Source organism: Rhinolophus sinicus, linkage group LG10 (genome assembly GCF_036562045.2).
Source record: "Rhinolophus sinicus isolate RSC01 linkage group LG10, ASM3656204v1, whole genome shotgun sequence".
Taxonomy (NCBI): domain Eukaryota; kingdom Metazoa; phylum Chordata; class Mammalia; order Chiroptera; family Rhinolophidae; genus Rhinolophus; species Rhinolophus sinicus.
In genome coordinates, this window is record NC_133759.1 from 54,690,939 (window position 1) to 54,713,072 (window position 22,134).

Here is a 22,134-nt window from a genome sequence, read left to right on the forward strand (position 1 = left end):
TATCAGGAGTGGGGAACAGCTGGGAAGAAATGCCGTAAGTGTACAGAGGTGGGGAATGCACACAGAGGAAGAGAGCGCATACGTTACATGCCCACCCACAGTTATTTCTGCACACGTGTCCTAAGGCATTTCCACACACCTTCTGATTGGAAGGAACCGCCTCCATTAGTGGACCTTATGTCTTTCACACAGACACACAGCGGAGCCCACGAATGACAGGGCGCCCATATGACATCTCCTGTACAGGCCAAACTCCTTGGAGCTCAGCAGTGTATCCTTTCAGAAAGATGAACAGAATCCAACCACTTCTTGCCAACTCCAACTCTACCTCCCAAATCAAGCCACCACCATGTCTTGGCTCAACAGCTGCAATAATTCCCTAACAATCTCAGCTTTGGCCAGTGTGTCTATAGCCTATTCACACTCAGGGGCCTCCTTAAACCTAAGTCAGATCACATCCCTTCTCTGGTCAGAAACCTCCTGTGTCTTCTCATCTCACCCACAGTAAAATCCTACCAGCTCTTGTCCCCAACCCTGTGCAGCTTCTTCTCTGTCACTCCTTCCCTCCAGCCCCACAGGCCTTCCTCCGTCAGGTTTGGTATGTTTCTACCTCCAGACCTTTGCACGTGCTACCTCCTCTGCCTAGGACACTTTTCCTCCAGGGAGCCACATGGCTGCTCCCTCTCACTACAATCACAGCTTTGGCATGGCCCTGAGAAGCCCTCTTCAGTCACCCTATCTGAAACAGGGCACACACCTCTACCCTTCACTCTACCTCACCTTACCCCGCTTGATAATTCCTCCTAGCATTTATCACTGCCTGATATAATCTCACCTTCCTCCCTCCCTCCCTTCCTTTAATCATTACTCGTATATAAAATACAAGCTCCATCAGGGGGAGGACAGGATCTGTTCTGTTTATTTTTGTGCCGAGAATAGGGTCTGGCCCAGAGTGGGCTCTCCAGCTGCTTTGATTAAAACTCAGTCACCACAGAGAGCTGGCTCCACACTGCAGAGGAAGAAACCATCGCATCAACAAAGTACGTCTGGTTTGCTTGAGTTGCTTGAACTCCATCTTCCTTAACAGTGTGTGATCAAGGTCTGCACACACAACGACAGTGCTGGCATGACAGGAAGCGGAAGCGCTTTACTCTTAAAGGAAAGCTAGATGTTATCAAGTGCAGGATTTGCTTAGTGGCTTTTAGATTTTATGACTATACAGCAATATTCTTATTTCTTAAGTTCTTTCTAAAAAAACAAAAAAACAAAAAACCTTTGATTTGCCAACCTGAAACTTTCTAGTGCCCCTTAACTGTGTCGCCTGAAACAAACATTTTAACTCGATTTTTGACAATTACAATGTCTATTGAAATGCAGCTATTATATAATTGCAGAATAGCTGTCTACCTGGAAAGATTTAGCATCCTGTGCAAAGGTTTCCTCATTGGAACTGATAGCTACTCCCACAGCAGGGATGGTGCTGAGTATATCCTTTACCCATGTTACGCCCCTTGCCTTTAATCTGTAAAATAAATGGTTATACTAGGCTATCTCTAGCGTTCGTTCCAAATTATATATTCTACGAAGCAGGCAGTAGGATCCAATGGAAAAGACAGGGGGTTAGGAGTTTCAGGTCTGGCTCTGTCACTATCAGCCTGGCTAACTCTGTTATTCTCATCTGTAAAGCGTTAATCACTAGAAATACCTACCTTGCTTATTTCACCTCTTAGTATCTTAAGATATGCATTTGGAGGGTCACCCAAGACCCTTCGGACCATGGGGACAGGGATCTCATCCATATGGTTCACCAGGATTTACCTGACATTACAGGCACCCATCTGCTTTGGTTGAATGAAAGAAAGAGTAAATAAACAAACAGAGCCCCAAATACTTCCCTACCTCCCTGATTGCCAGGACTATTGTATGGAGTAATACAATAATGTATGGGTAAGGACTTACTAAAGCAATGTATGTTGAAAGAGCTTTTTAAATGCTAAAGTAATACAAATGTTAATAATTACCATCATAGATCAACTCCATATTTGTGCAGTTCAGCCTTGGTTGTCAGCATGACTGCAACTGGAAAGAAACTAATATTTACTGAAGCCTTACTGTGTCCTACGGACTGGGATGTGTGTGTGTGTGTGTGTGTGTGTGTGTGTGTGTGTGTAAAATTTGAGTCTTCTAGCTTTTGAACCCACCCTGCTGTCTCAATTTAGTAGTAAGTTCAACTAGCAAAAGTCAGAAACTGAATTCACAAATCAGCCAACTATCACTTAGCACTTGGTTCTTGCCAGCTTCTGTGCATGGTGTTTTGCAAACAGCTCATTTAATTTTCCACGGTAGATTCTTTGAGGTAGTTTTAGCTGTGCTCCCTATTTTAAAGATGAGCAAACAGAGACTCAGAAGGCAAGCAATTTGCTTCAAGTCCACAGTTAGCAGGTGGCAGAGTCAAGACCTGACCGTCTGACTCCAAGGCCATGGTCTTCGCCAGTATATAATATGCAATAGCTTCATGTAAATTCATCACTGAATGTGTGCTGAGTAATCCTGGTGCTTTGCTCTTTGTTCAAGGAAGATCTGTTTTATCAGCACTGCCTTAAAGTTTTTCCCCCCTAAAGTGAAAATACATGTCTAGGAATAAGGAGAAAGACTAACAATTAAACAAGAGGGCACCCCCAGCAAAGGTAGACAGGTGTAGTTTTGAGTTCTTATTCGCCACATTGTTCCCTCCTGGGGTGTCCCAACTATGTTGTCATACCCTGGAAAGAAGTTCTACGATCAGGAAGGCCAATGAGAACACATGCCCCTGACAATTCTCTGGTCCCTTGCTCAGTTACCCAAGGACTAGAGAGATTTCATTTCTCTGCCTTTTCATGGCAAACATGTCCACTTCGGTAGTTATGGCCATCAGCTGGCCCGACTCCCAAGCAGTTCCTAATTAAGTAGGGCTATTGAACGCTGTGAGATATGAAATCTCTTGCTGCTAAATTGCACACAGGCTGAAAGCGATGAGAACCTGTTTAGATATGCATAGTGCTTCCTAGTCGGGGACCAGTGGTTGAGACTCTGAAACCAATCATCATTAGGACAAACATGTCTTGGCTGACAGAGAATAAAGGTCCCCATACAGAGCTACCTGCTCAGACTAATGGTCAAGAGGCTGATGAGGCATTAATGAGACCATGAATCAAAATTTCCCCAACAAGCAATGCCCCCAAAGGCCTTCACTTCTAGTTATTTCTGTTTGACCTTATCTTGGAACTAACTGGGGCACAAGATGACTGTGTCTAGAGGTCGTCATTAACGGCCTATGCCTGAACAACTCTTCCAAGCAACCATTCCAACCTCATTTCTGTCTAGAAAACACAAATAACGAGGTTCAAAGGATTATATTATAAAGTTCATGTACTGACAAAAGTCAACCATATTGTCATCCACTACTGTATTTGTTTCTACGGTTCTTTCCCTGGGAAAATTAACCGTATATTAACAATAGCTCCCATTTATTGAGCACTTATTATGTACTAGATACCATGCTGAGAACTTTGCATACATCCCTGACAGTTACAATTACATAGTTTGAGGTAGCCTTCTGTGCCCAGTCATTTCATTGTTCTGTGTTCTCACATCACCAAGTATTTCTCTGTCATGAAGCTTATCAGAAACTCATTTGTGTGATTATTTGAAATCTCTTGAACTGAAATATAAGCAACACTAGAGCCAGGGTCATGTCCATTTTGTTCCCCATTGTAACCCCTGTTTCTAACACAGCACCTGACAGACAGCAGATGCTCGGTAGACATTTGACAAATCACCGAATGGAGGCTGGTATAACCAGTAAGTAGCACAGTCAGGATTTGAACTCAGACTCCAGCGCCTGAGCTCCTAACCTGCAGCACGTGGTCTGTCTCTAGGCTCTGCAGGCTTTTGCATCAAAGCACATCAAACAAGCAACAAACAAGAACAACTATTATTATCACCACAGTCTTGTACAGACATTAGAAAGCAAAGCAGGGGTTTCCTATGGCCATTGAGGTATATTAAAGGCTCATTACAGAATAAATACTAGTGGGCACAAAGTATATTAGCGACGTTTTAAGAGTACAATGACATAATGGCCAGTCTTTCTTCAGGGTCTCTCTCCATTTTTTACCTATATTGTTTCAAGTTTATTATTATTATAACTGAACATTTAGGACCCAAGGAATGCTGGCTAGTGGAACTACTGAATTTTCAGTCTTCCAAGGAACATAGCAACAAGTGTTTTCTTACCTGGCTTATCAGAGTAAAAGGAGAAAATAAATGTGCATCGCTGAGTTGGTGCCTGGAACACAGTAAGGATGCTATTATTGCTAATAACATTTACTCTTATTAATATCTGTCCTACTGGGATCATTGGCAGCTGGGACCCTCAGCTTTGGAGTCAGTCAGAAATGGCTTCTAATCTCAGCTCACCCACTTATGTTTCTGTGAGGCACTGGCCAAGTTACGTAACTTCAACCTGTTTCCTCACTCATAAAATATGGAAAATAGTATCACCCACTTCATGTGAGCGCTTGGCACAGAATCTGGCACAGAGAGAAAAAGAAATCCATCCATCGTGCCTACTTTCATCATCTTCCTCCTCAATGTGATATAGTCAGCTATGAATAAAAAGAGTCTCGCTTTGGAACCTGGAAATCTGACCTTTGATGCCTTCTTGTTAAGGCAAAGTTGTGGGGAATGAGTTTTATTCCAGTACGTCCAGGCCTCTTTCAAGGATCCAGTGGTCCTCCTGGTCTCAGCAGAGCATGAAACATACGTTCACCTCTACCTCCCCAGGGATGCCCAGGTTGGAGATCACTAGCCGGGGATTCCCCACCTACACTAACTTCCCAGTGCATCTCATATACAATTTAAACTACTTAGTCTGCCATTTAAGGCCCAATATCATTTGCTCCAAACAGCTTTGTACTTGACACCAGGCCTAAAAGATGAATTTTTCCTCCTTAAGAACAGCAATTCAATCTAGTAGACTTGTGGGGGATATGCCAGTACATCCGCCCCCTTCCATCCACATGGGAATTTGCCCTGGCTTGTAGTGTGGCAAATCATCCCCTCAATCAGTTAAAAATAACTACAGAGTGCTTGTTCTAAGTGCTGGGGATACAACCATTGGAAAGAACACTTGACTTCACATCACCCACAGACATAATTAAATGACACTACTGCATATAATAAATATATAATCACAACTGGAAATAAGTAGAAAACAAGGTAACCATCCTTAGACTGGGACATAAAGCTGAAGTCTCACAGAGGGCTAGAAGTTTACCAGGTAAAGGGGAGGCACTGTCTAGCGAGAACCTGGCACAACAGTGGCCCTGAAAGCCTGACAAGGAGGCTGCAGTTGCAGAGAATCAGTGAGAGCAGTACGTGATGACGCCGGAGAAACAGGCAGAGACCAGCTACTTGGTGAAAAGAACAAGAGGAAGACGGTGGTAGCTCGACAAGAAGGGGTGACAGTATGAAGGAAGGGAAATGATTAGATTCCAGAGATATTCAGGATATAAAATAGAAATAACCTGACGATAAAATGGATTGGGGGGGATGAGGTCAAGGCGAGGAAGAGGCAGGAACCCAGAATGACTCCTAAGTTTGTGGCACGTGTAAACAGACGCCCTTCACTAATCTAGGAATTCATTCTTCAAAACTCCTTGAGGCAGCTGAGAGGAGGTGATAAGGAGACAACTACCATGTTTCCCAAAAAATAAGACCTAGCCGGACTTATTTTGCTCCTAATGCGCCTTTTGGAGCAAAAATTAATATAAGACCCAGTCTTATTTTAATATAAGACTGGGTATAACACAAAAGATGCATTAGAGCTGATGGTCCAGCTAGGTCTTACTTCAGGGACATGGTACATAAAACTGCATAGAGCTCAGAGAAACATCTGGGCTGATCACTGGGGCTTATGGGAAAGAAAAGAGCGTGAGAAGAAGAGGGCTTGGAGCTCTGAATAAAGGGAAAGGGAGTGTGTCGTGAATACGGGAAATGCGCGAATGAAGCAATAGCAGAATTCCACAAGCCGAGAGACAGGCATTTCCAGGACCAAGACCACCTCCCAAACAGCCAAAGGACCTTGTACGTCAAACCAACTTACAGTCCCTTTAGAACTTTACCAGCTGCACAAAATCAGCTGGATAATAACATTAATGCCCTCCCACCCACCCAAAAATGTTAACAATGATAAAAGGGTGATGGAGGAAAATCCTGGAATTTCCTGACAGAAATATTTCCAACAGATCAATGGCTCATCAGTTTTTCTAGTGTATCTAAAACATTTCCATTGAAGTACCCAGAATAACAAAAGAGAATGAATGATCCTAGGGTCCTGGCAGGATACAATCTTATGCTCACCACTATGAATGAAAACAATTGTTGAAGCCAGCCTAGGACTTTGAAGATTCATGCAAGTTTTGCATGCTACTGCATAATATAATTGGGTTGATTTTAAAACAAACATACATACTCTTAATTCCCGCAAATGTTGAAGGAAAATGATGTGCTATGAATGTGCCTCGGTTAGCCTGTGACTTTGGGGATGGCCTTGTCCACAGCTGTGCATGCAGGGCGGAACTCATTATCTGAGCTGAGAACCATGAAATTAATCTGAGATGGACTAGGGAAGTGTTACCTTGGAGCAGGGACTAGAGTCACGACCTCCGGAAGTCACTCTTCGTTCCTCCAAATCCTATTACCTGAATAACAATGTTAATATTAAAATCACATTAAGTGGTCTTTAAATTCATTCTCTCACATGAGAGGTAGTTACCGGGGTCCATAGTAGGTGCATGCGTACTATGAGGTAGTTACCAGTTTAAAGGTGAGGAAACAGACACAAAGACGTGAAGTACCTTTCCGAAATGTCAACAGCCCATGAGTGCTGCCACCATAATTCAAACCCAGACAGTCTCAGTCCATGCCAAACTACTACAGCCTTCTCTGCGATACATTAGCAACATACTCCTCTTGTACTCTCACCGGGTTTATATTTGGTGATAATGAAGATCAAAAACTGAAAGGCATGCTTCAAAATTAGAAGGAAAAAAAAAGCTTTATCTTCCCCAAACATAATTTTATTTAACTGAAAAAATATCAGTGTGAAAATTGGACATTTTGGGTACATAAAGTCAAGTGTTACTAATTAAGTAAATGAAGGATTAATCATAATATCAACACTAGTCATTAAAATAAATTGCATATAAATTAAATTTACCAGATAGTTTACAGTACAAAAAATATAACGAGCACACTTTAAAGAAAGCTTCCAATAATTTTATTCTTAAAACATATGGTGATGAATTCTCTTGTACTATTGTAAAAGATGAGCATAAGGGGAGAGTAAACTCTGTGATGCTTTTTGTCCCTCTCAACACTTCTCTAGAGTAGCAATGTCTTTTAAGCAACACGAGACATGATTTAATTCACCCAGGACAGGTCACCTTGCATGAGGAGCAGGTGCCTTCTGTTTAAATTCAGTTTACTCAATCAAATGTACCACAGAATGGAAAAGGGGGCATATTCCTGTCCTGAAATTCTTCCTATGTTAACTAAAACCACCCTACTTTTGCGGCAAATGAGCCATGAGATACAATGCCAGAAATTGATTTGGAACAGTGAGTACATAGTATGAAAGAAAAGTGTCCGTATATTTTGTACAAAACGTCCCTGGACGTCCCTAGATGCCACAGAAAGGATATAAGAGGGCAGAGGAACACAAACAGGTACAGAATTACACAAAAAGACTGAATGCATTGTCAATAAAAGGGACACTTCTCCTACAAACATATACGCTGACTGATTGTTCCTTTTATGTGATGAGTGGTTCCAAGGTGACCTTAGGAAACGTCATGTCCCCTGAGCTTGTGTCCTTGACCTAGTAGGGTAGGTCATTACTTCCCAGTACAGCGCCTCTTATTACCTTCTTAGCACTTTTCAAAAGCTCTAATTATTTGCTGTTTGTTTTTCTACTTGTTAATTGTCTATGACCCCTGTATCCATCAGGTTCTTTGCAGTTTATCCCGTGCCTAGCTTAGGGTGTGGCATCAGTCAGGAGATTCTAAAGTATATTTGCTGAATGAATGAACAAAGCTATGAATGACAACCAGGATGCAGTGCTCCTTTGAGCTCATTTTTACAAATCAGATTCTGTTTCATTTCATTAAACACTTTTATTTACTGGCCATCTTCTGAAATTACTCTGGTTTCTCATTAATAAGGAGAGACTAATTCTATCTTCAGGGAGGAGGAAGAAAAAAAAACTTTCAGTCACTTGTTCCAAAGGTCTTTCAAAATGATGCTGTGGTACAATTTGGTTTGAAAGCAAGGTCCAACATTTTATTACCTCCAAATATATTCAGAAAAGCTGAAGGCCCGTGATAAGGCTCATTAAATCTCTGAAAGGCCTATCTTCACATGCCTTTCACACAAAAGGTCTCCACTTAATGCCAGGTAATTACGGTTCATTTTCCCTTGGTTATTTCTATTTCCTAAAGATTCCCAGGGAAGTTGGCCTCAGTGGCCGCTACCTACAGTCTGAGACGTGAGCACATCAAGAAAGGCTCATGCTTACCAGAGGATCTTTTTAAGCTGCCAGCAAGCAAGGACAATTCTGACTCTAGGGCCTAGAATTTAAACTTAGATCATCTACAAGTCACCCTCTTTCCAAAATCAAGGCCAAGAGAGACAAGTTCCCGGCATACAAATTGGCTGCTGTCTTCATTTTAAATATATCACTTCCACAGCACCTGTGGTCTGCTTCACACCTACAGGGCTATGGATTTGGGCTCTGGCTCCAGATTACCTGGACTCAACTCCATCACTTTCAAGTTTATGACTCTGGGCAAGTAACTTAGATTCTCCATGTGTCAGTTTCCTCATTCATAAAATAGGGTTAACAGGGCTTACTATAGTGCAACTGTAATAATTAAATGTAAAGTAAATGGAACAATAGCTTGCACACGCTAAGAAAGTGCTCAATAATGTTATCTGTTTATTAATTATCATCATCATCATCATCTCTGATATCCCACTTGCAAGCAGGATTTATTCCTGTTATTTATGATAAATTGGATCCTAGTCCCACTGGCCCCATCAATGGTACTACAGGTGGTAAATTTTCACTTATTGTGAAACAGCCCAAGAGAGGATGAATGCTGACCAGAGAGACCGTTATCGGGCATCTTTGTTTCCATTTGGCAAGGAAGAGTGATATAGCCCCCTTAGAAATCACTGAAGTCACCAGCCCCACATCTATATGCTTTTATATTTAACTGGCTGATGGTTGCAACTCACCTATCTCCATAGCACTGATTCTACTAGCATCCTTCTCTCCCACTGGGCTCTCCTCACTTCAGCTGTGTCCATGGATGACCAGCCAGTTCACTGATGAGAGCTTAGCTGCTTATACATACCATCCACAGTACAATGCACTTCTGGAAAGAGCAATGACTGGATATAGAATGAGCTCGCAATAAATGTTAGCCATTATTATTGCTGTTCTTGCCAAGAAGGTCACTACATTTCACAAAATACTTCCTTTACTCCTACTTACAACTCCACAAGTTTTCTGATTAGGATTGGTGCTTTGGTCATCTGTTACTTGAAGCACAATGATTACAAATATAGACATTGTATTTGGGGATCCTTGGACTTGAATTTCCACTCAGCCTTGTTTTTCTCTGGTTCTTCTACTTTGTATAACACTGAAGGAAGAAAGCCATGGGTTCTGTCTGTTAGACAAATGAAAATTAGTGGAAACAATAAAATAATTTCTACTTAGAGTAGAAAACAAGTCTCTCCAGTTGTTTCTCAAAATCTCTAGGCTATTGAACTTGCCCCAGCCTCTACTTTTTCCCTTTTCAAGCTTCTGCACCTCCTTTCCCTGCTTCTCATTATCCTGGGCTGTAAGAACACAGCAGCTCTTTGGCACAAATCCTCAGAGTTCTGCCGCAAACACAGATTCCTGTGAAAATGACACAAAAACTTCCCAGTGAGGGGAAGCAAAGCAAGGTCAATGTCTTAGATGACCACTGAACTATAAGAGGTAGTTAAGTATACTAGTTAAGAGCATGAGATCTGAAATCAAATGACCTGAGTTCAATCCTTGACTGTCACCAGGGTAACAGAGGTGGTTCTGTCATCCAGGCATATAACTTAATATTCTAAGTCTCAGTTCACTATCTAGAAATAGAGTTGATAATAATATCAACCTCAAAGGGCTCTTACAAGGATTAAATGAGATTACTACGGGTTATTCTATAAAAACCTTAGTATGGTGTCACTTATATAGGAAACATTCAGTAAATATTATATTTAGACATGTCTTAGGTATGTAAATTCAGAAGTCTGTTTATATTAAATGGTCACTATAGAAAGACAATTTATAGACCAAGTCCTTCAATGGAACAAATATTACTGTATTTGAACTCAGAGTCTTCACCTCAAAACGCTACAGAGAAATGTTTCTTCAATAACAAACCAGAAATCACATATTGGAGGGTAAATTCTCCCTCAGCTTTCTCAGCAAGCCAACTCTACCTAAAATGTCAGGAGATCTTTCTCATTTACAGAAATGTTTCTAGAAATCACTAACCATGAGTAGGTCCTCAGGATTCATTTTTCAAAAGTAGCACTTTTGAACAATTTTAAAAGTAGTAAAATGTTAACGTGAAACTTGGTAAGAGTTCCATGTTACCAAAATACAATAGAAGAAACAAAAATAGAGGCAGGAATGGGGTAGGGACTTTTTAACCTACTTCTTCCTGCTGCATCCTCCACATTGTGCTTACTCCCTTAATGGTAGAGCATGGATACTCCTGAGCCCAGGAAAAGGAAAAATATGTGAATAAAATACAGCCAGTAGGATGTAGTTTCCTCTTGAACCACCAGCCCATTCTGCCAGATTCACAACTCAGAGCATAAAGAACTGTGAACAGAAAAGCAAAGTAAGGAAGACAAAAGATAAAAAACAGGATCACACCACTGAAGAAAGATAGTTCTATTTTCTCCTACACAACAGACAACATAGTACGCAGACATCAAGCCTCAGTTGGGGACAGCTACTGGAACAAAATGTGCTCTAGGGGCCGAATTTTACGTTAAAAAAACTCACTGGCATAATACTGGTCCTGTATCAGAAAGAGTTCAGCATTAAGAAGAGGCCTGTGATCTAGGGCTTCCATCACAATAACCAGGCAGAGAGGCTTTCTTTGAAAGTTCCATCTGTCCTCAAGACCATCTTTTCTACTCCATATATAGTATGGTGGTAAATTTTTAACAACTGGCTGGGGGTTAGGGAGATACTCTTATTATAGAGTATGCCAATTTTCATGGTGTAAATACTTTCTTCTTTTAATATTTTTTTTTACTTTTAAATTACAGTTGACATACAATATTATAGTAGTTTCAGGTGTACAACACAGTAATTGAACATTTATATAACTTACAAAGTGATCACTCCAATATATCTAGCACCCATCTGACAACATACATAGTGATTACATTATCATTAATTACATTTCTTATGCTATACGCTACATCCCCAAGAGTATTTTGTAACTACCAATTTGTATTTCTTGATCCTTTCCTCTTTTTCACCCACCACACAACACCCCTCCCATCAGGCAACCATCGAAATGTACTCTGTACCTGAGTTTGTTTCTGTTTTGTTTGTTTCGGTTTTTAGATTCCATATGTAAGTGAAATCATATGGCATTTATCTTTCTCTGTCTGACTTACTCCATTCAGCACAATACCTTCTAGGTCTATCCATGTTGTCACAGATGGCAAGATTTCATTCATTTTTATGGCTGAGTAATATTCCATTCTATGTATTTACCACCTCTTCTTTATCCACTGATCCACTGATGGACACCCAGGCTGCCTCCACATCTTGGCTATTGTAAATAATGCCGCAATGAACATACGGATGCACATGTCCCTTCGAAGTACAGTTTTGGGTGTCTTCAAATAAATACCCAGAAATGGGATTACTGGTCCATTTTGGTCTCTTGTTATAGCCTTTGTTTTAAACTCTATTATGTCTGGTATAAGTATTGCTACCCCAGCTTTTTTTTCCTATTGTCTCTTTTAATGAAATATCTTTTTCCATCCCTTTACTTTCAGTCTTTGTGTGTCTTTTTATCTAAAGTGAGTCTCTTGTAGGCAGCATACATACAGGTCTTGTTTTCTTATTCACTAATTGTTGATAGGTGTATAGTTATTGCCATTTTATTATTCATACTTTGGACCTTTTCTTCTTCTTTTCCTTCTTCTTCTTAAAGAAGTCCCATCTAACATTCCTTGTAATACTGGTTTGGTGGTGATGAACTCCTTTACATTTTCTTATCTGGGAAGCTCTTGATCTACCCTTTGATTCTAAATGATAACTTTGCTGGGAAGAATACGCTTGATTGTAGATCCTTGCATTTCATCACTTTGAATATTTCACGCCAATCCCTTCTGGCCTGAAAAATTTCTGTTGAGAAATCAGCTGACAGTTTTATGGGAGCTCCCTTATAGGTAACTAACTGCTTTTCTCTTGATGCTTTTAAGATTCTTTCTTTGTCTTTAACCTTTGGCATTTTAATTATGATTTGTCTTGGTATGGGCCTCTTTGTGTTCATTTTGTTCATACTAGCCTGGGGTTGTACACCTATTTCCCTTACCAGGTTAGGGAAGTTTTCTATCACTATTTCTTCAAACAGATTTTCAGTTACTCGCTCTCTCTCTTCTTCTTGTACCCCTGTGATGCTAATGTTGGTACACTAGATGCTTTCCCTCAGGCCCCTTGAACTATACTCATTTTTTTCTCTTTTTTCTTTTTGCTGTTCTGATTGGGTGTTTTCTGCTACCTTATCTTCTAAATCGCTGATTTGATCCTCTGCTTCATCTAGAGTTGGTTTCTGCTAATGTATTTTTTTTAAGGAATTTTTATTTCTTTTTCTGAGATATCGTTGTTAGTATATAACAATGGACTTATATACTAATGGACTTTTTCTTTTTTAAGATTTTATTGGGGAAGGGGAACAGGACTTTATTGGGGAACAGTGTGTACTTCCAGGACTTTTTTCCTAGTCAAGTTGTTGTCCTTCCAATCTTAGTTGTGGAGGGTGCCATTCAGCTTCAAGTTGTTGTCCTTTCAGTCTTAGTTGTGGAGGGTACAGCTCAGCTCCAGGTCCAGTTGCCGTTGCTAGTTGCAGGGGCACAGCCCACCATCCCTTGCGGGAGTCGAGGAATCGAACTGGTAACCTTGTGGTTGAGAGCCCGCACTCCAACCAACTGAGCCATCCGGGAGCTCAGCGGCAGCTCAGCTCCAGGTGCTGTGTTCAATTTTAGTTGCAGGGGGCGCTGCCCACCATCCCTTGAGGGAGTCAAGGAATCGAACTGGCAACCATTGTGGTTGAGAGCCTGTGCTCCAACTAACTGAGCCATCTGGGAGGCAGCTCAGCTCAAGGTGCCGTGTTCAATCTTAGTTGCAGGGGGCGCTGCCCACCATCCCTTGCAGGACTCAAGGAATTGAACTGGCAACCTTGTGGTTGAGAGCCCACTGGCCCATGTGGGAATCGAACCAGCAGCCTTCGGAGTTACGAGCATGGAGCTCTAACCGCCTGAGCCACCGGGCCAGCCCCCTCTGCTAATGTGTTCTTTATTTCAGTTTTTGTATTCTTCATTTCTGATTGGTTCTTTTTTATGTTTTCTAGTTCCATTTTCATGTTTCCTATCTCTTTGTTGAAGTGCTCCCTGAGATCACCGAGCATACTTATAATCAGTATTTATAACTCTGCATGTGGAAAATTGCTTGTCTCCATTTTGTTTAGTTGTTTTTCTGGAGTTTTGTTCTGTTCTTTCATTTGGGACATGTCTCTTTGTCTCCCCATGTTGGCTGCCTCCTATTTTTGTTTCTATGTATTAGGTAGGGCTGCTATGTCTCCCAGCCTTAGTAAAGTGGCCTTATGTAGTAGGTGTCCTGTGGGGCCCAGTGGCACAGTCTCCCTGGTCACCTTAGCCAGGTATTCCACGTGTGTCCTTTGTGTGGGTTGTGTGTGCCCTCCTCTTGTAGTTGAGCCTTGATTGCTGTAGGCTTGTCAATAGGAGGCACTGACCCTCAGGCTGATTGTTTGAGAGGACTGGCCATGACTACAGTGGAGGAGATGTGGTGCAACAGTTCACCCTATGGAGCAGGATTCAATTTAGCAGGACTCTGGTGCCTGCCCAGTCTGCCATTTTGCTGTGTTATCCTTGGAGGCATCAGAGTGGTGCTCCATCTCAGTGGAATGCAGCCACCAGCTGTACCGGCCCTAGGGCCTCCTGGGAAAGACCCCACCACAGGCCAAGTTCAGCTGTAGCCAGTGCTCTGCCTAAGGCCACTAGGCATGAACTACAAAGCAACCCACAAATGCCACCACTTGCACTAGTTTTGATGTGCCTTGAGAGATCAAGCATTGAATCAAGGCCAGTTGATAGTATTGCCAGGCTCGAGGCTGCTCAGTAAGAGTTATGGGGCACACTGAGACCAGATACCTTTTTAGTGTTTGTGAACTTTCTAGAGGTTTGAGAAAAGTCCATACCATGAGCCAAGACAGGCAATTGGTATGGGAAAGACACTGGAAGTGGCTTGGGTGTGTCTACAAGTTGGGTGGAACAGTGTCTCAGGGAATCACCAGAGCAGGGTGAAAGAAAGGTTAGCCAAGCCAAATTGATGAAGACTCAGATATGGTGGCAGCCTGTGTCTCCATCCTAGGCAGGGGAGGGCTCAATAAAGGAACAATGTTTTCTGCCAGCAATTCTCTCTGTCAGAAAGCTGCTCCTCCAGCTCTTGCCCTGAAGCCAGACAATTCAGTTCCTCCCCATGCTTCTCTGGAGTCTTTTGAGCTGCTGCCCCAGCGCTGGAACTCAGAGCAAGTGAGACTGTCAGCAAGTAAGTCCATGCACAGGCCCTTTAACAAGAATGATGGGGATTCCAGCAGCCCTCGTCTCACTCAGCCACAATTTCTACTGGTTTTCACAGCCAGAAGTTGTGGGGGCTTCTCTTGCTGGCAGTGGAACTCTGGACTGGAGAGCCTGGTATGGGGCTAGAAGCCCTTGGTCCTTGTATGTGTAGGGGGGGAGGGGTGGAAGTTCCTCTGTAGCAGAGATATCTGTCCCGGTATTTAACTACCACACATGGGTGTGGAACCAGCCCATTCCCTGTATCCACCCCTCCTACAAGTCTTGAGCTGAGCTTCTTCTGTACGTCTTTAGTTGTAGGACTTCTGTTCAGCTAGACTTCAGGTAATTCTCAATGATGATTCTTCTGTAGTTTAATTATAATTTTGATGTGTTCATGAGAGGAGACAAGCTCATTTACCTACTCCACCATCTTGACCAGAAATCTATGTAAATACTTTCACCATTGTTGGTTTCAAGCTACCAACATGACATCACTGAACAGGGATTTGAGAAGAGATGCATATAATCACCTCTTAAAACAGGTACAAGTTGAGTATAGCGATGTCTTAACTGTGTTTTAAGGGGATGAAAACTGACAAATATCCTTCTTAGGTGTATGTGGTTGATGAAAAAGCACTTTTTATATGGCTTATTTTGAGAGTTCAAGCATTCTTTTAAGTGCTAGAAACAGAAATACAATTTCTAATCCACTTTCTATCTGAATGAAATGTTAACTTCTACCATCCATCTGTGCAGTTATTCTTCCAATAAATGTGATTTTTTAAACTTTCTTTTCTCTTTTCAGTTCTACATCTGCTAGTGTTTTCCATTTGCCAGCTCCCAACATGTCCCCAATTACTTCTTTTTTATTTTATAGCCGACATGCTGATGTTTCATCAGTTACAACTGCTGGGTTCCACTGAGCATTAGCAGTCTACAGTGCCTCCAGGAGGGTCCATAATTCACTAAGTACACCAAACCATTTTTCTCAAAAGAATATTGTTTAATATAAATACAGTCTGAGGTTAATGTTGTACTAAAGACAGGTTTTTCCCTTGGAATTGTCAAAGAAACTGAAAACAAACAAACAAACAAAAAAAAACACCTTGATTCATGGAAGACTAGTTTATATACAGGAATAAGAAATCACTTGCATTTAAGAAGTAATATTTCAATTGGCATTTTTTTTACTGAACAAAAAGCAAAAAAAAGTAACACATTTGAATGCATGAACACATTGATATTTTAACCTATTCAATCAAAATATTTTTCCTACAAGAAAAGGAAGCTGAAACTACCTCACATTAAGCATACAAACACTTGAAAACATAGGACACAATAGACCTCCAAAATTATTTTAGTTAAAAATAAAGTTATAGAAAAGATGAAGAAAAAAGTTTCTTGTTCACTTGAATTCAATTTTTCATATAAATGCATAATCATCCTCCACAAAGAGTTTGTGAATAACGCAATGGACAATCTATAAATTTCCAAGCAGGTAGGAGGAACCCAGAAGCAAATGCCTCCAAAATACTGAAAATCAAACTACTCAATTCTAGTAGTGGCTTAAAATGGGTTACTGTTTTTCAAAATTTTATAAAAATCATTCTGGCAAATAACTATCTAACAACTATCTTTTCTTCAAGCTGTGAACAATGAAACTATCAGGTTAAAACTGCTTAAAACTGGGCCGGCCCAGTAGCTCAGGTGGTTGGAGCTCCGTGCTCCTAACTCCAAAGGCTGCCGGTTCGATTCCCACATGGGCCAGTGGGCTGTCAACCACAAGGTTGCTGGTTCAACATCCTCCAGTCCCACAAGGGATGGTGGGCTCTGCCCCCTGCAACTAAGATTGAACACGGTACCTTGAGCTGAGTTGCCACTGAGCTCCCAGATGGCTCACATGGTTATGAGCTGTATGTGAAGGGGAAGATGGTGGAGCAATCAGAATTTTTTAGGGTGGTGGAGTGGGGGAAGGGGGTATGGATGAAAGAAATGCTAATCTTTGAAGGACATTTAACAACTAATAACAGCAATATTTAATATTATGGAGTATCAAGCAACACAGTAGGCCCTCAGCACACACGATCATCTCCAGTCCCCACAACACTGTGAAGCAGGTATGACTAATCCCATTTAAAGATAAAGTAACAGGACAGATGGCTACCACTCAGAGTATTAATAACCAGAAGCCAGAGCTTAGCCCAGTCTTATCTTCAGTGGGTAGTGCCGGGGGTGGGGCTTGTGTGGTTAAAAGCCCTGGCCACTAGTTTTCATGCTGCAGCTTCTGATTTCCAATCACACTCTTAGAAATCACCATTTCACCACCCTTAAAAATGGTTAAAAGATGCTACTTCTGCAGAATAGGTGCAAACGCTGAACTGCTGCTCCCCAACTCCTGGATCACCCCAGCTATTCATTCGCTGCAGTTCCACAATGAATAAGTGGCAGGGCTAAAATTCAAACTCAATTATGTCTGACTCCAGAGGAGCGAAAATTTTAACATTCCAGGCCAAATGTATTTTGCCTCTCACAAGGAAAACAATAGTAGTGATTACATCAAGCTTTCAAATCTGTGGATATATTCAGAAAAAGGAACAAAAAAAAGTTTTTATCTCCAGCTCCTTCTACGTGGTTTTCAGCAACCATGACTACCTGCAAAATTCCTTGCAGGTGGCCCTTTCTCCAAGATCAGAAGTCTTTCTAGCCCTTAGCTCAGAACAAGCCCCCCAGTTTTGGGTAGGGACTTGCCAGATGCATCCTATAGTCCAGCTATTCTCACAGTGTGGCCCCCAGAACAGCAGCAGCCACAGAGAACTTGTCTGAAATGCAAATGCTCAGGCTCTACCCCTGAAGGACTGGGGATGTGACTGAGAAGCCTGTTTTAATAAGCCCGCCAGGTGATTCTGATTCCACCCGTGTTTGAAAACCACAGTGGCTTAAGAAGTCTGTGCAAAAGTTTCTTCTGGTCTGTCGGAGAAGCAGCATGGCTACCTTCCCCCCGCTCATAGCTCAGCTCACAGAGCAGGGCGAGGCAGTGCTCCTCAGGGAACCCTTCCCAGCTCCCAAGCCCAGACTAAGTCAGGCATCCTGTTGTCTGAGCTCCCGTGCCACAGCTGCAGCACTACCGAATTAGACACTGATTCATGCAGAATGTCCGTCTCTCCGTCTCAGTAGTAAGCTCCAGGAGGGCAACTGTATCTTCAGGGCATAGCCTGGGTCTTGGCATATACTAAGCACTCAGTAAGTGTCTAATGAATGAGTAAATCATTAAAGGTCATAGACCTCAAAGAGCTGAATGTGGCATCTATAGAATGTCCAAGTCTCACAGTTACATTGTCACTCATTCTTCAGTCAAATATTTATCAAGGATCTACTTCGGCCAGACACCATTCTAGGCCACTAGGGTCCAGCAATGAACAAGATAGAAAACAAAAACCAAAACAAAAAACTTATCTTTATGCCTTCTGGGTCTCATTTCTAGTTGGGGGAGATGAACAGTAGAACAAAATAAATCATAAAATAATAAATATAGCATCTTAGATGGTGATAAATGCTGTAGAGAAAAGCAGTAAAAATGGAGTGGCGAACCCCGGGGTGGGCACTGAGGGCGGCTGCGACTTGAACGGGGTGGTCAGGTAAGCCTCGGAGGAGTCTGTGAAGACCTCAAGAAGGTGAAGGAGCAGGCCCCACCCCCAAGTACCTGGGAATGTAACATACTGGACTGAAGGAACACAAGGGTAAGCACCCTGAAAGGCTGGAGGAACAGCAGAGAGCCTGGGAAGGAGTGACCAAGAAGAAAGTAGGAAATGAGGTCGGAGAACCATGAGGGTGGGGGCAGATGACATTGAACCTCGTAGGCTGCTGTTATTACTACAGTCTCTTCTCACATGGAAACAAGAAAGTTTTGAACAGAGCAGTGGCCCTGTATGATTTATGCTACAGTGTTTCCCCGAAAATAAGACCTAGCCAGACCATCAGCTCTAATGAGTCTTTTGGAGCAAAAATTAATATAAAACCTGGTATTACATTATATTATATTATATTATACCCGGTCTTATATTAAAATAAGACCCAGTATATATTATATTATATTATATTATATTATATTATATTATATTATATTATATTATATCATATTATACCCAGTCTTATATTATATTAAAATAAGACCTGGTATTTATTATATTATATTATATTATATTATATTATATTATATTATATTATATTATATTATATTATATTATATTATATTATACCTGGTCCCATCGCTTCTCGGCCTTTTGGCTAAGATCAAGTGTAGTATATTATACCTGGTCTTATATTATATTAAAATAAGACCTACTATTATATTATATTATACCCGGTTTTATATTAAAGTAAGACCAGCTCTTATACTAATTTTTGCTCCAAAAGACGCATTAGAGCTGATGGTCCAGCTAGGTCTTATTTTCGGGGAAACATGGTATAACAGAATCACCTGGTTTCTGTGTTGAGACTCACCTGAAAGAGGCGAGGAAAGAAGCAGGAAGACCAGTTAGGAGCCATTGCAATATTCCAAGTGAGAGTTGCTGGTGGCTTGGCCCGAGTAGTAGCAGTGGGGTGACAAGGAGTGGTTGGGGGCTGGGTGGAACCCTAATATGCGTGGCCATGCATATTTTGTTCTGCCACTTAACTGCTTGGCATGACACAGTTAATCTCCCAGAAAGAATATTTTATATAAAAGACCTGTATGGGTGAGATAAGCATCGCAACTCTTAAATACCACCCCCCCAAATATAAAGTTAACAGGCAAATAAACGCCAGGAAGATATACTTGCAATAATCACAAAAGGCAGAAGATTGGTTACCTAAAAATACGAATAGAAAATGGAGACACCTGAAAATTTTGTCTATCACAATTAATAGTAATATTTTCTAAGAATACCTGTTTATATTTCCCACATTGCTCTACACCAGGTGTGTCCAAACTGCGGCCCGTGGGCCAACTGTGGTCCGTAATCCATTGTTAATTGGCCCACAGCAAATTACAAAAATATACTTAGTTTACTTAAATAAACCAGGTGAGGCAATACGTACTTCACCTCGAGTGAGTGGGCCGGCTGTTTGTGTATTTTACCGCATATGGCCCTTGGTAAAAAACGTTGAAAAAAGTTTGGACACCCCTGCTCTACCCTTAAAAGGTATTCCAAATGCCTATGGTTGGTTGATTTTCAAAGAGGCTTTGGTAACAATAAATATAAAAAATGGTAAAAAACAGAACATAAAGGCTGTAAGACCGACCATAAACTGTGTTTTAAATTCACTTAGGTAAGTATTTACTGAACACTTCCTATGGACAAAGAGCTATAAAAGAAAGGGGTTCACAAAGGTTCACATAATTATATTTAATTTTAATTTTTTAAAAGAAAAATCAATAAAATTATTTAATGCAAGGACATTATGGACAAAATAGACAATAATTAGAAAACAGAATAAACTCCAGCGGAAAAACAAAGACTTTACAGGAAATATAATAGTCACAGCAGACAGTGTGAGGCAAAGAAATAAACGGAAAACCTACAATTTTGAGGTGAAACAGTCATGACTCTAACCCCATGTGGGGACAGAGCCCCAGAAAGTAGTTTACAGGCTCTCGGCCTCACGTGGAAGGGTGCTGGCTCGGGTAGTGGATGGCCGTTGGCTGTGGCTGATTGGCCGTCGGCTGTGGCCGGTCAGCCGACTGGCTGCTGGTATAACTGCTGCAGCTACGGAGGAGAGCCAAGGAGACCCGAGGAGAGCCGAGGAGAGCGGAAGAGAGTAGAGAAACAGAGTCGAGGAGAGTGGAGGAGAGTCATCGGTCGGTTGGCGGAAAGGCGGACAGCAGGTCGCGCGTCCGGTGGGCCCAGCCTCCAGTGAGACCATAGTGGTATGACTCCCCTACCTATGGCTCCGTGGGTGTTCCTTTTTGGCCTCACCATATCCTGCGTTCTTGTGTGGGGAGCAGGACCAGAGACCCCGCAGGCCGCCCCGCACAACACATGGTGCAGTGAGCAGGGTCTCCCGCACGACACCCCGGTTATGCCAATTACTTGTATAACTGGGCATGTGACGTAACACCCCCAATCCTCTATCTCCTCAGTTGTAATAAAAGACAAAAGGAAATATCTCTTGAACTTGTTAAGTTACATAATTTAGCACGATTCCAGTCAGATAGTAGGGATTAAATGAAGGTGCTCCTTCCCTAATTTTTTCTTACTCTAACCTGCAATTACTTATAGGCCATAGTTTCTCCAGGGCTGAAATCTGCTTCCAATTATTCCATCAGCGACATGGGCTTCATGCGGCTGTCCCCCCCACACTAACATGGGTCACACGGCCTGTCCCAGTTGGGTGATCTCTTTGTGGGCGAAAGAATTCATTATCCCCAACCAGCAGCAGCCATCATTTGAGAACTCTTTAGTTTGTTGATTTTAAGCCCTGCACTACTGGGATTTTAACTGATGCTTTAAGATGGAAAAGAATAATAAACTCTGCAGGCTCTCAAAAGGGAAACACTTACCTTGTGGGGAAAAAATGAGTTATTATTTTTTTTAAATTGTCGGTGTTTATTTTGGAAGATTCAAGGTTATCTACTACCTGTTTTTCTTCCTCTCAATGCTCAACTTGAAAGTCATTCAAAAGGTTTACTGGCACACAGAAGTACAGGCTTTATACATGCTTCCTACCTGAAATCTGTTCTTAGGAAAAATGCCGAGCTCCCAAAACTGTGACCTACATAAATTCAAAAGTGCAAGTACAAGGAGGTCAACCACGGCCTTGCTGCATTGTATCTGCTGCACCACGTGAGCCTATCTGCAATTCCCTCAAAGCCGCACAGCTCTCAGTAATTGTGAATAAACAACATCCTTGAATACAGAAAGACAATGACATCCTACAATCAACGTATTGATCTTGGAAAGCACCTGCCTCCTTAGTATTTTCTAGAAATGTTCTGTGTGTTCATCTACAACACAGCAGCCCCAATCGAAGACACGGAGGCAAACATTCAAACCATGAGATCATGGAGTGAGAGGCTGCCAGTATTAAAGTCATTCTAGTAGTAGACAATGAAAAAATTTAAAAGGTGACCCTCAGCATCTAAACACAGGCATGTTCTTTTTCAGCCCGGTTTCTGTTCTG

The 22,134-nt window shown here is 41.7% G+C and overlaps 1 protein-coding gene and 1 pseudogene across 7 annotated transcripts in view; one reads left to right on the plus strand and one right to left on the minus strand.

Moving 5' to 3' along the window:
- Positions 1-22,134, minus strand: part of FHIT (fragile histidine triad diadenosine triphosphatase) — a 1,368,446-nt gene that overhangs the window by 1,247,428 nt on the left and 98,884 nt on the right. The window contains exon 3 of one of the 7 annotated variants that reach the window (XM_074313196.1): positions 6,680-6,743. The exons of the other annotated variants lie outside the window; for them this stretch is intronic. The gene's annotated coding sequence lies outside the window, so the exon portion shown is untranslated. The remainder of the gene's footprint in view (positions 1-6,679; positions 6,744-22,134) is intronic. 7 annotated transcript variants of the gene reach the window in all.
- Positions 19,241-19,472, plus strand: LOC141567366 (U2 spliceosomal RNA; annotated as a pseudogene).